Genomic DNA, 14432 nt, shown 5'->3' on the forward strand with positions numbered 1-14432 from the left:
TGAGATGAGTGCCGCAACCCCAGAGTTGTCTGTGACTGGACTTAACTTTCAGGGGTCCTTTACCTTTACCTTTACCCTACTTACACAATTTTTGCTTATGTGCATGGGGTTCCGGAACATGACCCACCATGTAAGTGGAGGAATGCCCACACTGTGAATGATCCTGAAGCAAACTTGCATATATAGGGCTGCATTGAATTGAGTAGATCCACTGGAATCCATAGACTTAAAAATTACTTGAATTTAATGGGTCTCTTCCCTGTGTGACTTAGTTCCTCATCCATACTTACCTTTGCTCTGTGCTTTATAGGCACAGGTCCTGGCTTTCCAGGTCCGTGTCCAAATGTTGTTGTTGTTGTTTCATCCCAGGAAAACTTGTGTTTTCCTGCCAAATTGGAGCAAATGAGAATCTGTGGAGAACCTGATTGCTGTTTTCTCTGATCCAGCAAAATGAAGGACGGCCACTCCAGCCTATCAAAGCGGTGAAAGCAACCACTTGTCCTCTTGGTAGCAACACTGTTCCTGAATACCTTCCTTCCCCTCTCAGTATTGCAGGGATACAGTGCCAGTATTTGATAGGCAGCTGCAGCGTAAAGGGGAAGAGCAACCATGCCTGGAATGCTGTCCGCATTGATGGAAGGTGGCATCTCTTAGACTGCACCTGGGGAAGTGGCTCTGTGAATACTGCTTTTAGCAAGTTCACTTTCAGGTACGTTGTTAGGCAGACCAGGCAGAGCGTGGGACACACTGAGGGGATAGCAGAAGAAGAAGAGTTTGGATTTGATATCCCGCTTTCTCACTACCCTAAGGAGTCTCAAAGCGGCCAACAATCTCCTTTCCCTTCCTCCCCCACAACAAACACTCTGTGAGGTGAGTGGGGCTGAGAGACTTCAGAGAAGTGTGACTAGCCCAAGGTCACCCAGCAGCTGCAGGTGGAGGAGCAGGGAAGCGAACCCGGTTCCCCAGATTACGAGTCCACCGCTCTTAACCACTACACCACACTGGCTCTCACAGTTAACTTCATTTGCTTTCAGGTGGTTTTGTTTTGCTTGGACCACTTGTCAGAGTTTGCAATTTGATGGCCGCAGGGCTGATTAATGTAAGCAAGTGCAATAAGAATGCTGCAGCTAGGTTGGTGACTGGGAGCGGCCGCCGAGACCATATAACACCGGCCCTGAAAGACCTACATTGGCTCCCAGTACATTTCCAAGCACAATTCAAAGTGTTGGTGCTGACCTCTAAAGCCCTAAATGGCCTCGGCCCAGTATACCTGAAGGAGTGTCTCCACCCCCATCCTTCAGCCTGAGGTCCAGCTCTGAGGGCCTTCTGGCAGTTCCCTCACTGTGAGAAGTGAGGTTACAGGGAACCAGGCCTTCTCAGTAGTGGCGCCCGCCCTGTGGAACGCCCTCCCATCAGATGTCAAGGAAATACAATAACTATCTGACTTTTAGAAGACATCTGAAGGCAGCCCTGTTTAGGGAAGTTTTTAATGTTTGAAGTGTTATTCCGTGCAGAGTGGCTGTGGAGGCCCGGCCAGATGGGCGGGGGTATAAGTAATATTTCATTATTATTATTATTATTATTATTATTATTATTATTATTATTCTTATTCTTATTCTTATTCTTATTCTTATTCTTATTCTTATTAAGCCATGGGCATGGAGTGTCCTGATGGCAGGGATAGATACCATCTATTTATCCTCTTTGAACAGTTCTGGAGTGTTGTGCTTATTCTGGGCTACATGTGTAAAATCTGGGGATTCTGGAGGCTGGATTGTTGCAACACAGCAGCTTCCTCAACCAGATGCCCTCCAGCTGCTCTGGATCACCACTCTGGTTGCCTGTCTGGCCCTGGTGCTGATTTAGGCATTATTATGAAATACTAGACTATTGCGCCTTCTCCTTTTGCAGGTACGATGAGTTTTACTTCCTTACTCACCCCGCTCTGTTTATTAAGAAGCACTTCCCTGAGGACCCCAAGTGGCAGCTTCTGAAACAGACGGTGACACTGGAGCATCAGCACAATCTGACTTAAATGCAGAAGGACTGACCGTCGCAGTCATAAGAACATCAACCACTGAAAATGGGTAAAGTCAATTAGAAGCATCTGTCTTGTTCCCTTTGATATCACAGTTACATCCACAATCAGCCTCATGTACAAGCTGTTACTGCAGTGTATATAACAGGGATGGAGAACCAGAGGCCCTTTCAGAGGTCCTGCACTACAACTTATCCAGAATGCGGCAGCTAGACTGGTGACTGGGAGCGGCCGCCCAGACCACAGAACTTGAAAGACCTACATTGGCTCCCAGTCCATTTGCGAGCACAATTCAAAGTGTTTGGTGCTGACCTTGAAAGCCGCCTAAACGGCCTCGGTCCAGTAGACCTGAAGGAGCGTCTCCACCCCCATCGTTCTGCCCGGACACTGAGGTCCAGCCCCGAGGGCCTTCTGGCGGTTCCCTCACTGCGAGATGCCAAGTTACAGGGAACCAGGCAGAGGGCCTTCTCGGTAGTGGCTCCCGTCCTGTGGAACGCCCTCCCATCAGATGTCAAAGGAATAAACAACTATCTGATGTTTAGGGAAGTTTTTTAATGACTGATGTTTTAATGTATTTTTAAGCTCCTGTTGGAAGCCGTCCAGAGTGGCTGGTGAGACCTGGCTGGGCGGGCAGGCGTGGTATAAGTAATAAATTATGATGATGATGATGATGATGTCCCATCATCCCTGACTATCATGTGGTTGATGGGACATAAGAATTCAGCAACATCTGGAGGAAATCAGATTGGCGAAGGCTGGTTTAGCACACCACCCCAGACTCTCAGCTGTGGTTAACGTTATAAAGTTATAGAGTTATTATAGAGTTGGAAGGGACCACAAGTGTCATTTTGCCTAACCCCCAGCAATGCAGGATTATTATTTTTGCCCCGTGTGAGGCTCAAACCCACGACCCTGAGATTAAGAGTTTAAACAAGCTAGCTGGATGAGCCATGGTTTAAAGATGGCTTATCAAACCAATCAACCATGGTTAACAATAAGCATAGTTCATCAGATTTGGGTGAGGCAACAAGCTGTGGTTAAGCCTAACGAGGATGTAGTTTCCAAACTCTTCACCGCTTGTGTAGAGGGAGGAGGGGGGGGAATGTGTGAGCCCAAGGCTTGCCTTGGCTCATTCCCAGCATACTAAACCATGGTTTCACTTGACACCTGAACTGGGTCTGTAAGTATTCCATGCTCTACCTTAGATACCTTTGTTTGCCCCTATTGCTGATTTAGATAGTGTTGCTAAATACTGCACTATTGACCTCTCTTTTTCAGGTACCATGTGATTTACTTCCTCAACCATCCTGTTCTGATTATTAGCACTTCCCAGATGATCCCAAACGGCAGCTTCTGAAGCAGACTTCTGCACCTGCAGCAGCTTGAATGGAATCCGCCTACCGTGTAATTTGATATCCTTCAAGGACAGTCACTTGTCTCGGGCATCACTGCTAAACTGACCACGGTTTTGATGCACAGGGTTTTTAGCTTGACACAAAGTTTTTAAAAATGGAAAACATATATAATATATATAACATGATACTTGTTTCAATGAGCTAAAATCGATTGCAGTAGCTATTTACAAATTTACGGTATAACAAAGAAATCGGGGAGGTGTTCCAGGATTTCTTTTTAAAGGCCGTATCAAAAAATGAGTAAAGTGGGAAACCCTAGATTGATTTTGAAAAGCAGATAATGAAAGGGTACAATTTTATCCACCATATTCTTGAGACACCCTAATGTGGTCCTATCCATTCACTTAAAGTAGTAGCAGATTTTTTATATATATAGCAAACAGTAAATAAAAAGAGTACAATCCATAAATTGGTGCAAACTTTTGGGGCTTGCCTTTGATTTCCCAGTGTGTTTGTAAATGCAATAAAGTTTCACTGTTCTCCGCCAAATGTGTCCTTGTGTTTTGTTCCTCTTGCTTGATTCAGTCGTTTAATATGTGGCAATCTAATAAATTTACAGTCGTACCTTGGATCCCGAACGCCTTGCAAGTCGAACGTTTTGGCTCCCAAAAGCTGCAAGCCCGGAAGTGAGTGTTCCGGTTTGCGAACGTTATTTGGAACCCGAACGTCCAACGCGGCCTACGAGGCTTCCGATTGGAAGCCACGCCTTGGTTCCCAAACATTTTGGAAGACGAACGGACTTCCAGAACGGATTCCGTTCGACTTCCGAGGTACGACTGTACCTACAGCATGATCACATCTTACGTGCAGAGGCATATCTAGGGGTTCTCTATGTAGAGGTGAAGGGGGTAAGGTCCTGAAAACTGCTGCTACTTAGGGGTCTAAAACAGATACATTTTTACTTAGCTTTAACACACTTACAACTGTTATTTTATAGTGCAGAGCAACAGGGACAGAAGGAACCATGAGAGAAGCGATGGCTGGCTTCACGGTTTTCCCCACATAATGGTCTTTTACACGGCACGCGCACACATTGTGATTAATATTATGGCACTGTTACCACGCTGTGGACTTCAAACTTATTTCCTCACCCCCAAATGTATTGATACATTGCCCAGCCTTAAAGTATGTGTGTGTGCTCTATGCAAAAATCACCATGCGGGAAAAACTGTGAAGCCAGCTAGTGCCTCTACATAGCTCCATCCTGATTGCAGACATGGTGATATACTGGTACATTGCAAAATTTAGCTGGTGCTCTATCACGATTTTGAAAACCAGGTAACATCTAGCCCTCCTCTCAACCCTTCTTATTCTTCGAAATAACAAGTTATCAGTTTTCGTGAAAGGTGTCAACTTTGAGAGAAAGCAGTATTATTTGTGATGGCTAAAAGGTAAAGGGACCCCTGACCGTTAGGTCCAGTCGCGGACGACTCTGCGCTTGCGCGCTCATCTCGCTCTATAGGCCGAGGGAGCCGGCATTTGTCCGCAGGCAGTTTTTCCGGGTCATGTGGCCAGCATGACTAAGCCGCTTCTGGCGAACCAGAGCAGCGCACGGAAATGCCGTTTACCTTCCCGCCGGAGCGGTACCTATTTATCTACTTGTACTTTGACGTGCTTTCGAACTGCTAGGTTGGCAGGAGCAGGGACCGAGCAACGGGAGCTCACCCCGTCGCGGGGATTCGAACCGCCGACCTTCTGATCGGCAAGCCCAAGAGGCTCAGTGGTTTAGACCACAGCACCACCCGCGTCCCTACACAACACAAAACACTGTTGCTGTCTGTAGGTTTTTGTTTTTTTTTTACCTTATATTTTGGAAATGTACATCCAGGTTTTATTTCCTTTAAATTTGAGGGGGGGGGGGACCAAGAGAGTAGGGCCCTAAACTATAGCTTGTTTAGCTTACATGTAAATACGGCACTAGGGGCTGCCTGCCCTGCTCACTCTGCTAAGCCTAGACTAACCGATCCAATAGGAATCCAACCCCTCCGACAATCCAATATTGTGTCCTACATTTCTAAGCAGTGAAAAGTTCTGGAGCAGCAATACAGGGAGAAAGGGTACCAGGGGTAGGGGGGCTTGTAAACTGGCCACATATGGTTGATCTGTCTGGACTGAGATCAAGTCATACTCAAGCCACAAAGCTCTGTTTTGACGCTTTGTTCTTTGCTTGAATTCCCCAGAATTCCCCCTCGCTCTCTAAACCGAAAGCACAAGCATTTCCTCCACCCTCTAGAAATAATGTAATAGCTTAAGGAATCATTTACCTCGAGAGAAACAGAGACTCCTGCAGCAATACCCAATCTTCAAAGTTGAACAATCATCGCCTGGACGTCCTCACGCCAAAAGGTAAGCAGAGCATCCCGATTTGTTTGGGTCTCTTACAAAAACAGCATTTGTGAAATGAAACAACTGACTTCGCGAATGAGATATCTACTTAATGGTGACTGGCAAATTTTGCAGACTGGCATTCTAGGACAGTTGCCTTGGAGGAAACTTCTCTGTCACAAAATGACAGTACACTTCTCTACTTAATGAGGTCAAGGCCAACAAGTGAAATGTTGAGGGCTAGTAACTTGTGGGCTTATTTGCAAAGCTACAGTAGGCCCTGCATTATTTTCAGCATGGTGGCTAAGTTTTGATTTGTAACCAGAAATTCCTAGAGGTCTTTCCTAAAGCAAAGACACATAGAATTGTGCTGTTCCTCTGTAAGAAAAAGAAATAATAATCTTTTGTTATAGTTTTATCTGTCTCCCAAATATGATGGGGGATATTTATTCTGGGGCTCAGCACTAATACATGTTTCTTGTACTACGTGCAAAGGGGTTTCTCGATCATGCCCATTTTGGACTTTCTGAGGACTGAAAAACCCTGAATTTAAAGGGCAAAAGGTCCAGGAGAACAATGGGGTGGGAAGTATCTCATCTGAAGGCCCATATATTCATGGGGAGACAGGGTGATGCAAATCTACTCTAGACTGCAAATTCTGCTCTGGTGCAGGCAAGTCCTAAGTTCATAGTGTGGACACAGCCCGCCTCCAAAGCTGCTTTAGGCTGCAATTCTAAACCCACTTGCCTGAGAGTAAGCCCCACCAAATTCAATCAGACTTACAGTTGTACCTTGGTAGTCAAACGGCTTGGCTCCCAAACAAATCGGCTCCCAAACGCCGCAAATCCGGAAGTGAGTGTTCCAGTTTTTCGGAAGCCAAACGTCCGACGCGGCTTCCGCTTGAGTGCAGGAAGCTCCTGCAGCCAATCGGAAGCTGCGCCTTGGTTTTCAAATGGTTTTGGGAGGCGAATGGACTTCCAGAACGGGTTAAGTTCAAGAAGCAAGGTACCACTGTATTGAAAACATAATATCACAATTAAATTATATGAAAATGATATGAAGTGGAATTATGAATGATATATAACTTATACTTTTAGAAGATACCTGAAGGCAGCCCTGTTTAGGGAAGTTTCTAATGTTTGATGTTTTATTGTATTTTTAATATTTTGTTGGAAGCCTCCCAGAGTGGCTGGGGAAACCCAGCCAGATGGACGGGGTATAAGTAATAAATGATGATGATGATGAAAATAGTATAGGAATTAATACCAAAAAATACTACACCCCATTCCCTGCAAAAAGAAGGACGCCCTAAAAACAAACTGAGCACACCTCTTATATCAATCGGCAATGGGAACAGGAGATGGACCTTTCCATTAATTATATGTGGGCAGATCCACATAAAACATAGACTATGAATTGCCGAAATCTACCTGGCAGGGGAGGAAATGTGCAATTGGGACTCCAGGGAACTTTGACACACTGCTGTGCTGTTTTGTCCAAACTTGTTCTGCTTTCACTTTTGTTTTGGCGCCGTAAGTGCTGTTCCTGTTACTCTTATCATAATGCCAAGGTCTCCATCAAAAGCAGAAATTGCGTGCACGAAAGTTGAAGCAACTTCTACGGAACAGAAACACAACGTGGCATTGTGTCATCGGTCTTGATCCATCAAGGGTGCTCTATTGTGTGCACGAAACATACCAGAGCTGCTGGGTGCGATGGCTATCAGGGCTTCAAGTAAAAGTAGTGATTATTTATTTCACCACTGAGGGAGGGTGGCACTCTGCACATGCTCAGGCACTCACTCGTTTATTATGGCTTGAACATGAGAGGTAAGTGGAACAGCCGTGCACAAAGGCAGCATACCTCTAACGTAAGAGCATAAAAAGAGCCTGCTGGATCAGGCCAATGGCCCAACTATTCAAGCATCCTGTTCTCACAGAAGCTGAGCAGATGTGTGTGGAAAACCCATAAAAATAAAATATCAGGGATGGGCAATCTGTGGCCATACAGATGTTCTCAGCCAGCATGGCTAATGGTCAGGGATGGTGGGCATTGCAATATATGTTTTAATGTACATATTGTCTCATCCCAAGGATAACCATTTTGTAGCCTTTCAAGAGGAAAGGAGAACAAGGATCTACTCTGTCCCAGAAACAATCTGATGGGAAATCGGTACTGATGGACTTGATGCAGTTTAAGGAACTGGGTGCCCATGTGTTGAAGGCATGCTGTCTCTTATTGTGATATATACAGTGTGGAATTATAGTCCTGTAAGGAATCTGCTAGAATGCTGAGGGTTTTTTCATGTGGATTTGGAATTTGATAGTACAGTGGTACATTGGTTCTCGAATGTAATCCGTTCCGGAAGTCCATTCGACTTCCGAAACGTTCTAAAACCAAGGTGCGGCTTCCAATTGGCGCCGGCGCCCCGGAAACGATAGCCGATAGACACATCGGACATTCGGCAAACCAAAGCATTTAACTTCCAGGTTTGCGGCGTTCGGGTTCCGATTTGTTCGTCAACTGAGCCATTTGAGAACCAAGGTTCCACTGTGCCTTCAAGTGTCCTCTCCGGATAGGAGGCAACTTCTTCTGTTCACATTGAAGGTCCTAATGGGGAACAATGTGGGTCACACAAGACCATGCTCCTGTCTTGCACATGTTCTAACACAATAGGGCACCTGTTTACAGGTGTACACCTGTGTACCCAAGAAAAAGGAAAGCTTAAGCATCTTTCAGAATACTTTTTACCCAGGGGCAAGTTTTTGCCAAATTTAAGAAATTAAGTGGTCAATCAGCTAAAACACATACATTTAATTGACCAGCTGTGCAACCCTGAGCAGTTTTACTCACTGAGTAGCCCCACTGAGTTCAGCAAGATTGACCCTCTTGTTGTTGTTGTTGTTTAGTCGTTTAGTGGTGTCCGACTCTTCGTGACCCCATGGACCAGAGCACGCCAGGCACCTCTGTCCTCCACTACCTCCCGCAGTTTGGTCAAACTCATGCTGGTAACCTCAAAAACACTATCCAACCATCTCGTCCTCTGTCGCCCCCTTCTCCTTGTGCCCTCCATCTTTCCCAACATCAGGGTCTTCTCCAGGGAGTCTTCTCTTCTCATGAGGTGGCCAAAGTACTGGAGCCTCAGCTTCACGATCTGTTCTTCCAGTGAGCACTCAGGGCTGATTTCCTTAAGAATGGATAGGTTTGATCTTCTTGCAGTCCATGGGACTCTCAAGAGTCTCCTCCAGCACCATAATTCAAAAGCATCCATTCTTCGGCGATCAGCCTTCTTTATGGTCCAGCTCTCACTTCCATACATCACTACTGGGAAAACCATAGCTTTAACTATACGAACCTTTGTTGGCAAGGTGATGTCTCTACTTCTCAAGATGCTGTCTAGGCCTGCCATTGCCCTTCTCCCAAGAAGCAGGCGTCTTTTAATTTCATGGCTGCTGTCACCATCTGCAGTGATCATGGAGCCCAAGAAAGTAAAATCTCTCACTGCTTCCATTTCTTCCCCTTCTATTTGCCAGGAGGTGATGGGACCAGTGGCCATGATCTTCGTTTTTTTGATGTTGAGCTTCAGACCATATTTTGCGCTCTCCTCTTTCACCCTCATTAAAAGGTTCTTTAGTTCCTCCTCACTTTCTGCCATCAAGGTTGTGTCGTCTGCATATCTGAGGTTGTTGATATTTCTTCCGGCAATCTGAATTCCGGCTAGGGATTCATCCAGCCCAGCCTTTCGCATGATGAATTCTGCATATAAGTTAAATAAGCAGGGAGACAAAATACAGCCTTGCCGTACTCCTTTCCCAATTTTGAACCAATCAGTTGTTCCATATCCAGTTCTAACTGTAGCTTCTTGTCCCACGTAGAGATTTCTCAGGAGACAGATGAGGTGATCAGGCACTCCCATTTCTTTAAGAACTTGCCATAGTTTGCCATGGTCGACACAGTCAAAGGCTTTTGCATAGTCAATGAAGCAGAAGTAGATGTCTTTCTGGAACTCTCTAGCTTTCTCCATAATCCAGCGCATGTTTGCAATTTGGTCTCTGGTTCCTCTGCCCCTTCGAAATCCAGCTTGTACTTCTGGGAGTTCTCGGTCCACATACTGCTTGAGCCTTCCTTGTAGAATTTTAAGCATAACCTTGCTAGCGTGTGAAATGAGTGCACTTGTGCGGTAGTTGGAGCATTCTTTGGCACTGCCCTTCTTTGGGATTGGGATGTAGACTGATCTTCTCCAATCCTCTGGCCACTGCTGAGTTTTCCAAACTTGCTGGCATATTGAGTGTAGCACCTTAACAGCCTCATCTTTTAAAATTTTAAATAGTTCAGCTGGAATACCATCACTTCCACTGGCCTTGTTATTTGCAGTGCTTTCTAAGGCCCATTTGACTTCACTCTCCAGGATGTCTGGCTCAAGGTCAGCAACCACACTACCTGGGGTGTACGAGACATCCATATCTTTCTGGTATAATTCCTCTGTGTATTCTTGCCACCTCTTCTTGATGTCTTCTGCTTCTGTTAGGTCCTTTCCACTTTTGTCCTTTATTATGGTAGTCTTTGTACGAAATGTTCCTTTCATATCTCCAATTTTCTTGAACAGATCTCTGGTTCTTCCCATTCTATTGCTTTCCTCTATTTCTTTGCATTGCTCGTTTAAGAAGGTCTTCTTGTCTCTCCTTGCTATTCTTTGGAAATCTGCATTCAATTTCCTGTATCTTTCACTATCTCCCTCGCATTTTGCTTGCCTTCTCTCCCCCGCTATTTGTAAGGCCTCATTGGACAGCCATTTCGCTTTCTTGCATTTCCTTTTCATTGGGATGGTTTTCGTTGCTGCCTCCTGTATAATGTTGCGAGCCTCCATCCATAGTTCTTCAGGCACTCTGTCCACCAAATCTAAATCCTTAAACCTGTTGCTCACGTCCACTGTGTATTCATAAGGGATTTGATTTAGATTGTATCTTACCGGCCCAGTGGTTTTTCCTACTTTCTTCAGTTTAAGCTTGAATTTTGCTATAATAAGCTGATGATCTGAGCCACAGTCAGCTCCAGGTCTTGTTTTTGCTGACTGTATAGAACTTCTCCATCTTTGGCTGCAGAGAATATAATCAATCTGATTTTGATGCTGCCCATCTGGTGATGTCCATGTGTAGAGTCGTCTCTTGTGTTGTTGGAAAAGCGTGTTTGTGATGACCAGCTTGTTCTCTTGACAGAACTCTATTAGCCTTTGCCCTGCTTCGTTTTGATCTCCAAGGCCAAACTTGCCAGTTGTTCCTTTTATCTCTTGACTCCCTACTTCAGCATTCCAATCCCCTATAATGAGAAGAACATCCTTCTTTGGTGTCACTTCTATAAGGTGTTGTAAGTCTTCATAGAATTGGTCAATTTCAGTTTCTTCAGCACCAGTAGTTGGTGCATAAACTTGGATTACTGTGATGTTAAAAGGTCTGCCTTGGATTCGTATCGAGATCATTCTATCATTTTTGAGATTGCATCCCAGCGTCATAATTTTTATATGCCTGTTGTCTTTGTCCATGGAGTTTTCTTGGCAGGGATACTGGAGTGGCTTGCCGGTTCCTCCTCCAGGTGGATCACGTTTGGTCAAAACTCTCCACTATGACCTGTTCATCTTGGGTGCCCTGCTCAGCATAGTTCATAGCTTCTCTGAGTTCTTCAAGCCCCTTCGCCACGGCAAGGCAGTGATCCATGAAGGGGGACCCTCTTGTAAGTGCCTGTAAAAATGCACCCCACATTTTCTTTAAACAATGTCAGGCTTAGAGAGAAACAGGGAACTGGGTACTCCTTATTCGTGTCAACTGCTCCTGAATCTATTTCCCTTTTTTGCCTGGTCCCTAAAGGTGTATGATGAAGGTGCCAGCCAAGCATTCCACAAACAGGGAGCCACTGCAGATAAGGCCCGTTCTTGTGTTGCCACCCTTTGGCCCTCTCGTGGGGGAGGCACACAAAGAAGGGCCTCTGATGTTTATTTCAGGGTCCGGGTAGGTTCTCATGGAGAGAGATCCTTCATGTCTTTGCTTTACGAAAGAGGTACAAGGAGACCCCCTCAGCTCAGTTCTAGCAACTGGAACAATAATTCTTGATTATTGTGGTTATAGGTTAAAAAAAGGGCCACTGTCCTGAAAATGCAGTGGGGCCTATTGTAGCTTTGCAAATCAGCCCACAAGTGAGGTGGGGGGAACTTTGATCTTTCAAATTTCAGTGGCGCTCTGTGCAAGGTCAAAATCCAGCAGCTCCCTGCCTCACCACCTGCTCTGCTCAATTCACTACATCATAGTTGCGACACCCTGCAGTGCCCCCCTTGGCTTGATGCCCAGTTTGGCAGAACTGGCTGCACTGCCCTAGATCTGCCTCTGCCACAAGTTACTAGTCCTCAACATTTCACTTGCTCACACTGACTTCCTTTAGGTACCCATGTCCATGTTATCTATCTATCTATCTATCTATCTATCTATCTATCTAATTTATTAAGGTTGGAGACCAGCTCATAAAACGCACTTGGGGGTAGAGTCACAGAAGAAAAACAGAGAATTAAAAAATGTACAACAATAAATTTAAAAACAATGTACAACAATAAACTATCGCAGGGAGTTGACCCAGAGTCACCCATGGAACCGAGTTTGGGGATTTTCATAACGAACTAGTTTGAGTTGGGAGATGGTCTGTGCCTACAGATCTGTACACAGAATCTGGCGACCATCCAGGTCGTCTCCTGATCTTTGCCTAACAGGAAAAGGTCAAGTTTTTGCTTTTCCGGGAGGTTGGCGAGCCTCACCAGCAGGGGATCAATGGTCTTACTACGTGCCTCTTCATAAAAGAGACATCTAAAGAACAAGTGCTCTGGGCTTCCTATCTCTCCCAATGGACAGGCGCGAAGACTCTGAGCATATGGGACTTTTTAAAGGCTCCTTCCAGGACCGGCGAGGGCAGAGCCGAGCTTCTGGCGAGTGTAAAGGCTCTTCTTGCATTTTTAGATACGAGAAAGAAGAGATATGCTGCCGGTGCAGCTATATCTCTCTCGATTTCTCCAATTTTATAGTCGGGCACCTTGCGCAGTCCTGTTGTCTCTCGGTGTCTAAGATTCTTTGCCTGACCGTGGCTTTTGCCTGGCCCAACCCCAGGCTCAGAAGGGCTTGAGGGGCAAAACCCAGTTTCTGAAGGGTGTTCAGGTCTGCAGTCTGCCAGCCTGACTGGAATTGATCACAGAGGATCAATGGGGCTATCCCTCGGGGGAGCAGATTCAATGTCAGCCATTTGTAGATTGATGTTAGGCAGATATAAGCCTCCACTCTCATCATCCCCGTTTCTAGTCTAACCCATGCGTTTGAAACGCATCTGGGGACTTGTAGGAGAGCTTTAAGGAGTTTGGATTGAACTCTCTCAAGAGAGGAGAAAGCAGAGGAAGGCGGCCCCAGAAAGGATCCATAAAGGAGCTGTGCCAAAGTTTTGGCCTTGTATAATTTTAGAGCCGCGGGGATGACGAAGCCCCTTGTGCTCTGAAAAATTTAAGGATACAGTTTGCGGTTTTTTCCGCTGAGCTCCCGATGGAGTTTATGTGAAGTTTGTTGGTTCCTGAGGCCTGCACCACCATTCCTAGATACTTATAATTTGTGACTTGTTCTAATTTATGGCCTTGGAGTTCCCAGCTTCTAAGCTTTGGTTTTTCCCCAAAAGCGAGTATCTTGGTCTTTTGATAGTTGATTTTGAGACATTCAGTTTCACAGTATGCTGCGAGCTTCCTTAGTGCTCTTTTGAGTCCAATGGGGGTTCTAGATAGAATTACCGCCTCATCGGCATATAGCAGGACCGAAATATGCCGATTTGCGAGCTTCGGTGGGTGGAGTTCTGAGTCATTGAGTGCAGATACTAAGTTATTTAGATAGAAATTGAATAGTAGAGGGGCCAATAGGCACCCTTGCCTGACTCCTTTGAAGGTTTTAATGGGGTCCATTAGGTGTCCTAGGCGGCTACACCTGACTCTAAGAGCCGTGTTTGCGTGGAGTGCCTGAATTAAGAGCAGAAGCTTTCTATCTATATTGGTACCCTGTAGTCTGTCCCAGAGTCTGGTTCTGGAGACTATCTGTCTATCTATCTATCTATCTATCTATCTATCTAGCTAGCTAGCTAGCTATTCAGTGCTTTTTTTCTTTAAAAATGTTTAGGGGTACTCTCATTTTCTTACTCATATTTAAACACGGCCCCTCAATGAGGCCCTATCTCCTATTTGTCTATCTCCTATCTGTCTATCTATCTATCTATTTGGCCCCTCAATGAGGCCAAACTTAGATTCACAAAATGTTTAGGGGTATGCATCCCCCCGCGTCCCCCCAGGAAAAAAATCTCTCTCTCTCTCTCTCTCTCTCTCTCTCTCTCTCTCCTGTCTATCTATCTATCTATCTATCTATCTATCTATCTATCTATCTCTGTATTTCTTTCAGTAGAAGCGGAAAGTACTGTAATAGGAAAAAAGATAACCTATGTGAGATATTAATTCAGCTTTTAAATCCATTGTATTTTCAGACATAGTCAGGTTTATTAAGGTGAATGAATAGGGCCTGCCAAAGGGGCCCGAGAGCATAAACTCACCACTGCCCTTACCTGCTTTTCTTGCCATTCCCATCCATCCCTCACCG

At 45.3% G+C, this 14432-nt stretch overlaps 1 long non-coding RNA gene across 1 annotated transcript in view; it reads left to right on the forward strand.

Annotated features, from left to right (window-relative positions):
• LOC310753799 overlaps window positions 1–9094 on the forward strand; it is a 272887-nt gene extending 263793 nt beyond the window's left edge. Inside the window, exon 2 of the long non-coding RNA XR_014543460.1 lies at window positions 8654–9094. This is a non-coding gene — a long non-coding RNA (uncharacterized lncRNA). The remainder of the gene's footprint in view (window positions 1–8653) is intronic.
• The last annotated feature ends 5338 nt before the right edge of the window (window positions 9095–14432 follow it).

The sequence above is a fragment of the Podarcis filfolensis genome, assembly GCF_964270895.1.
Source record: "Podarcis filfolensis genome assembly, chromosome: W".
Classification (NCBI taxonomy): Eukaryota; Metazoa; Chordata; class Lepidosauria; order Squamata; family Lacertidae; genus Podarcis; species Podarcis filfolensis.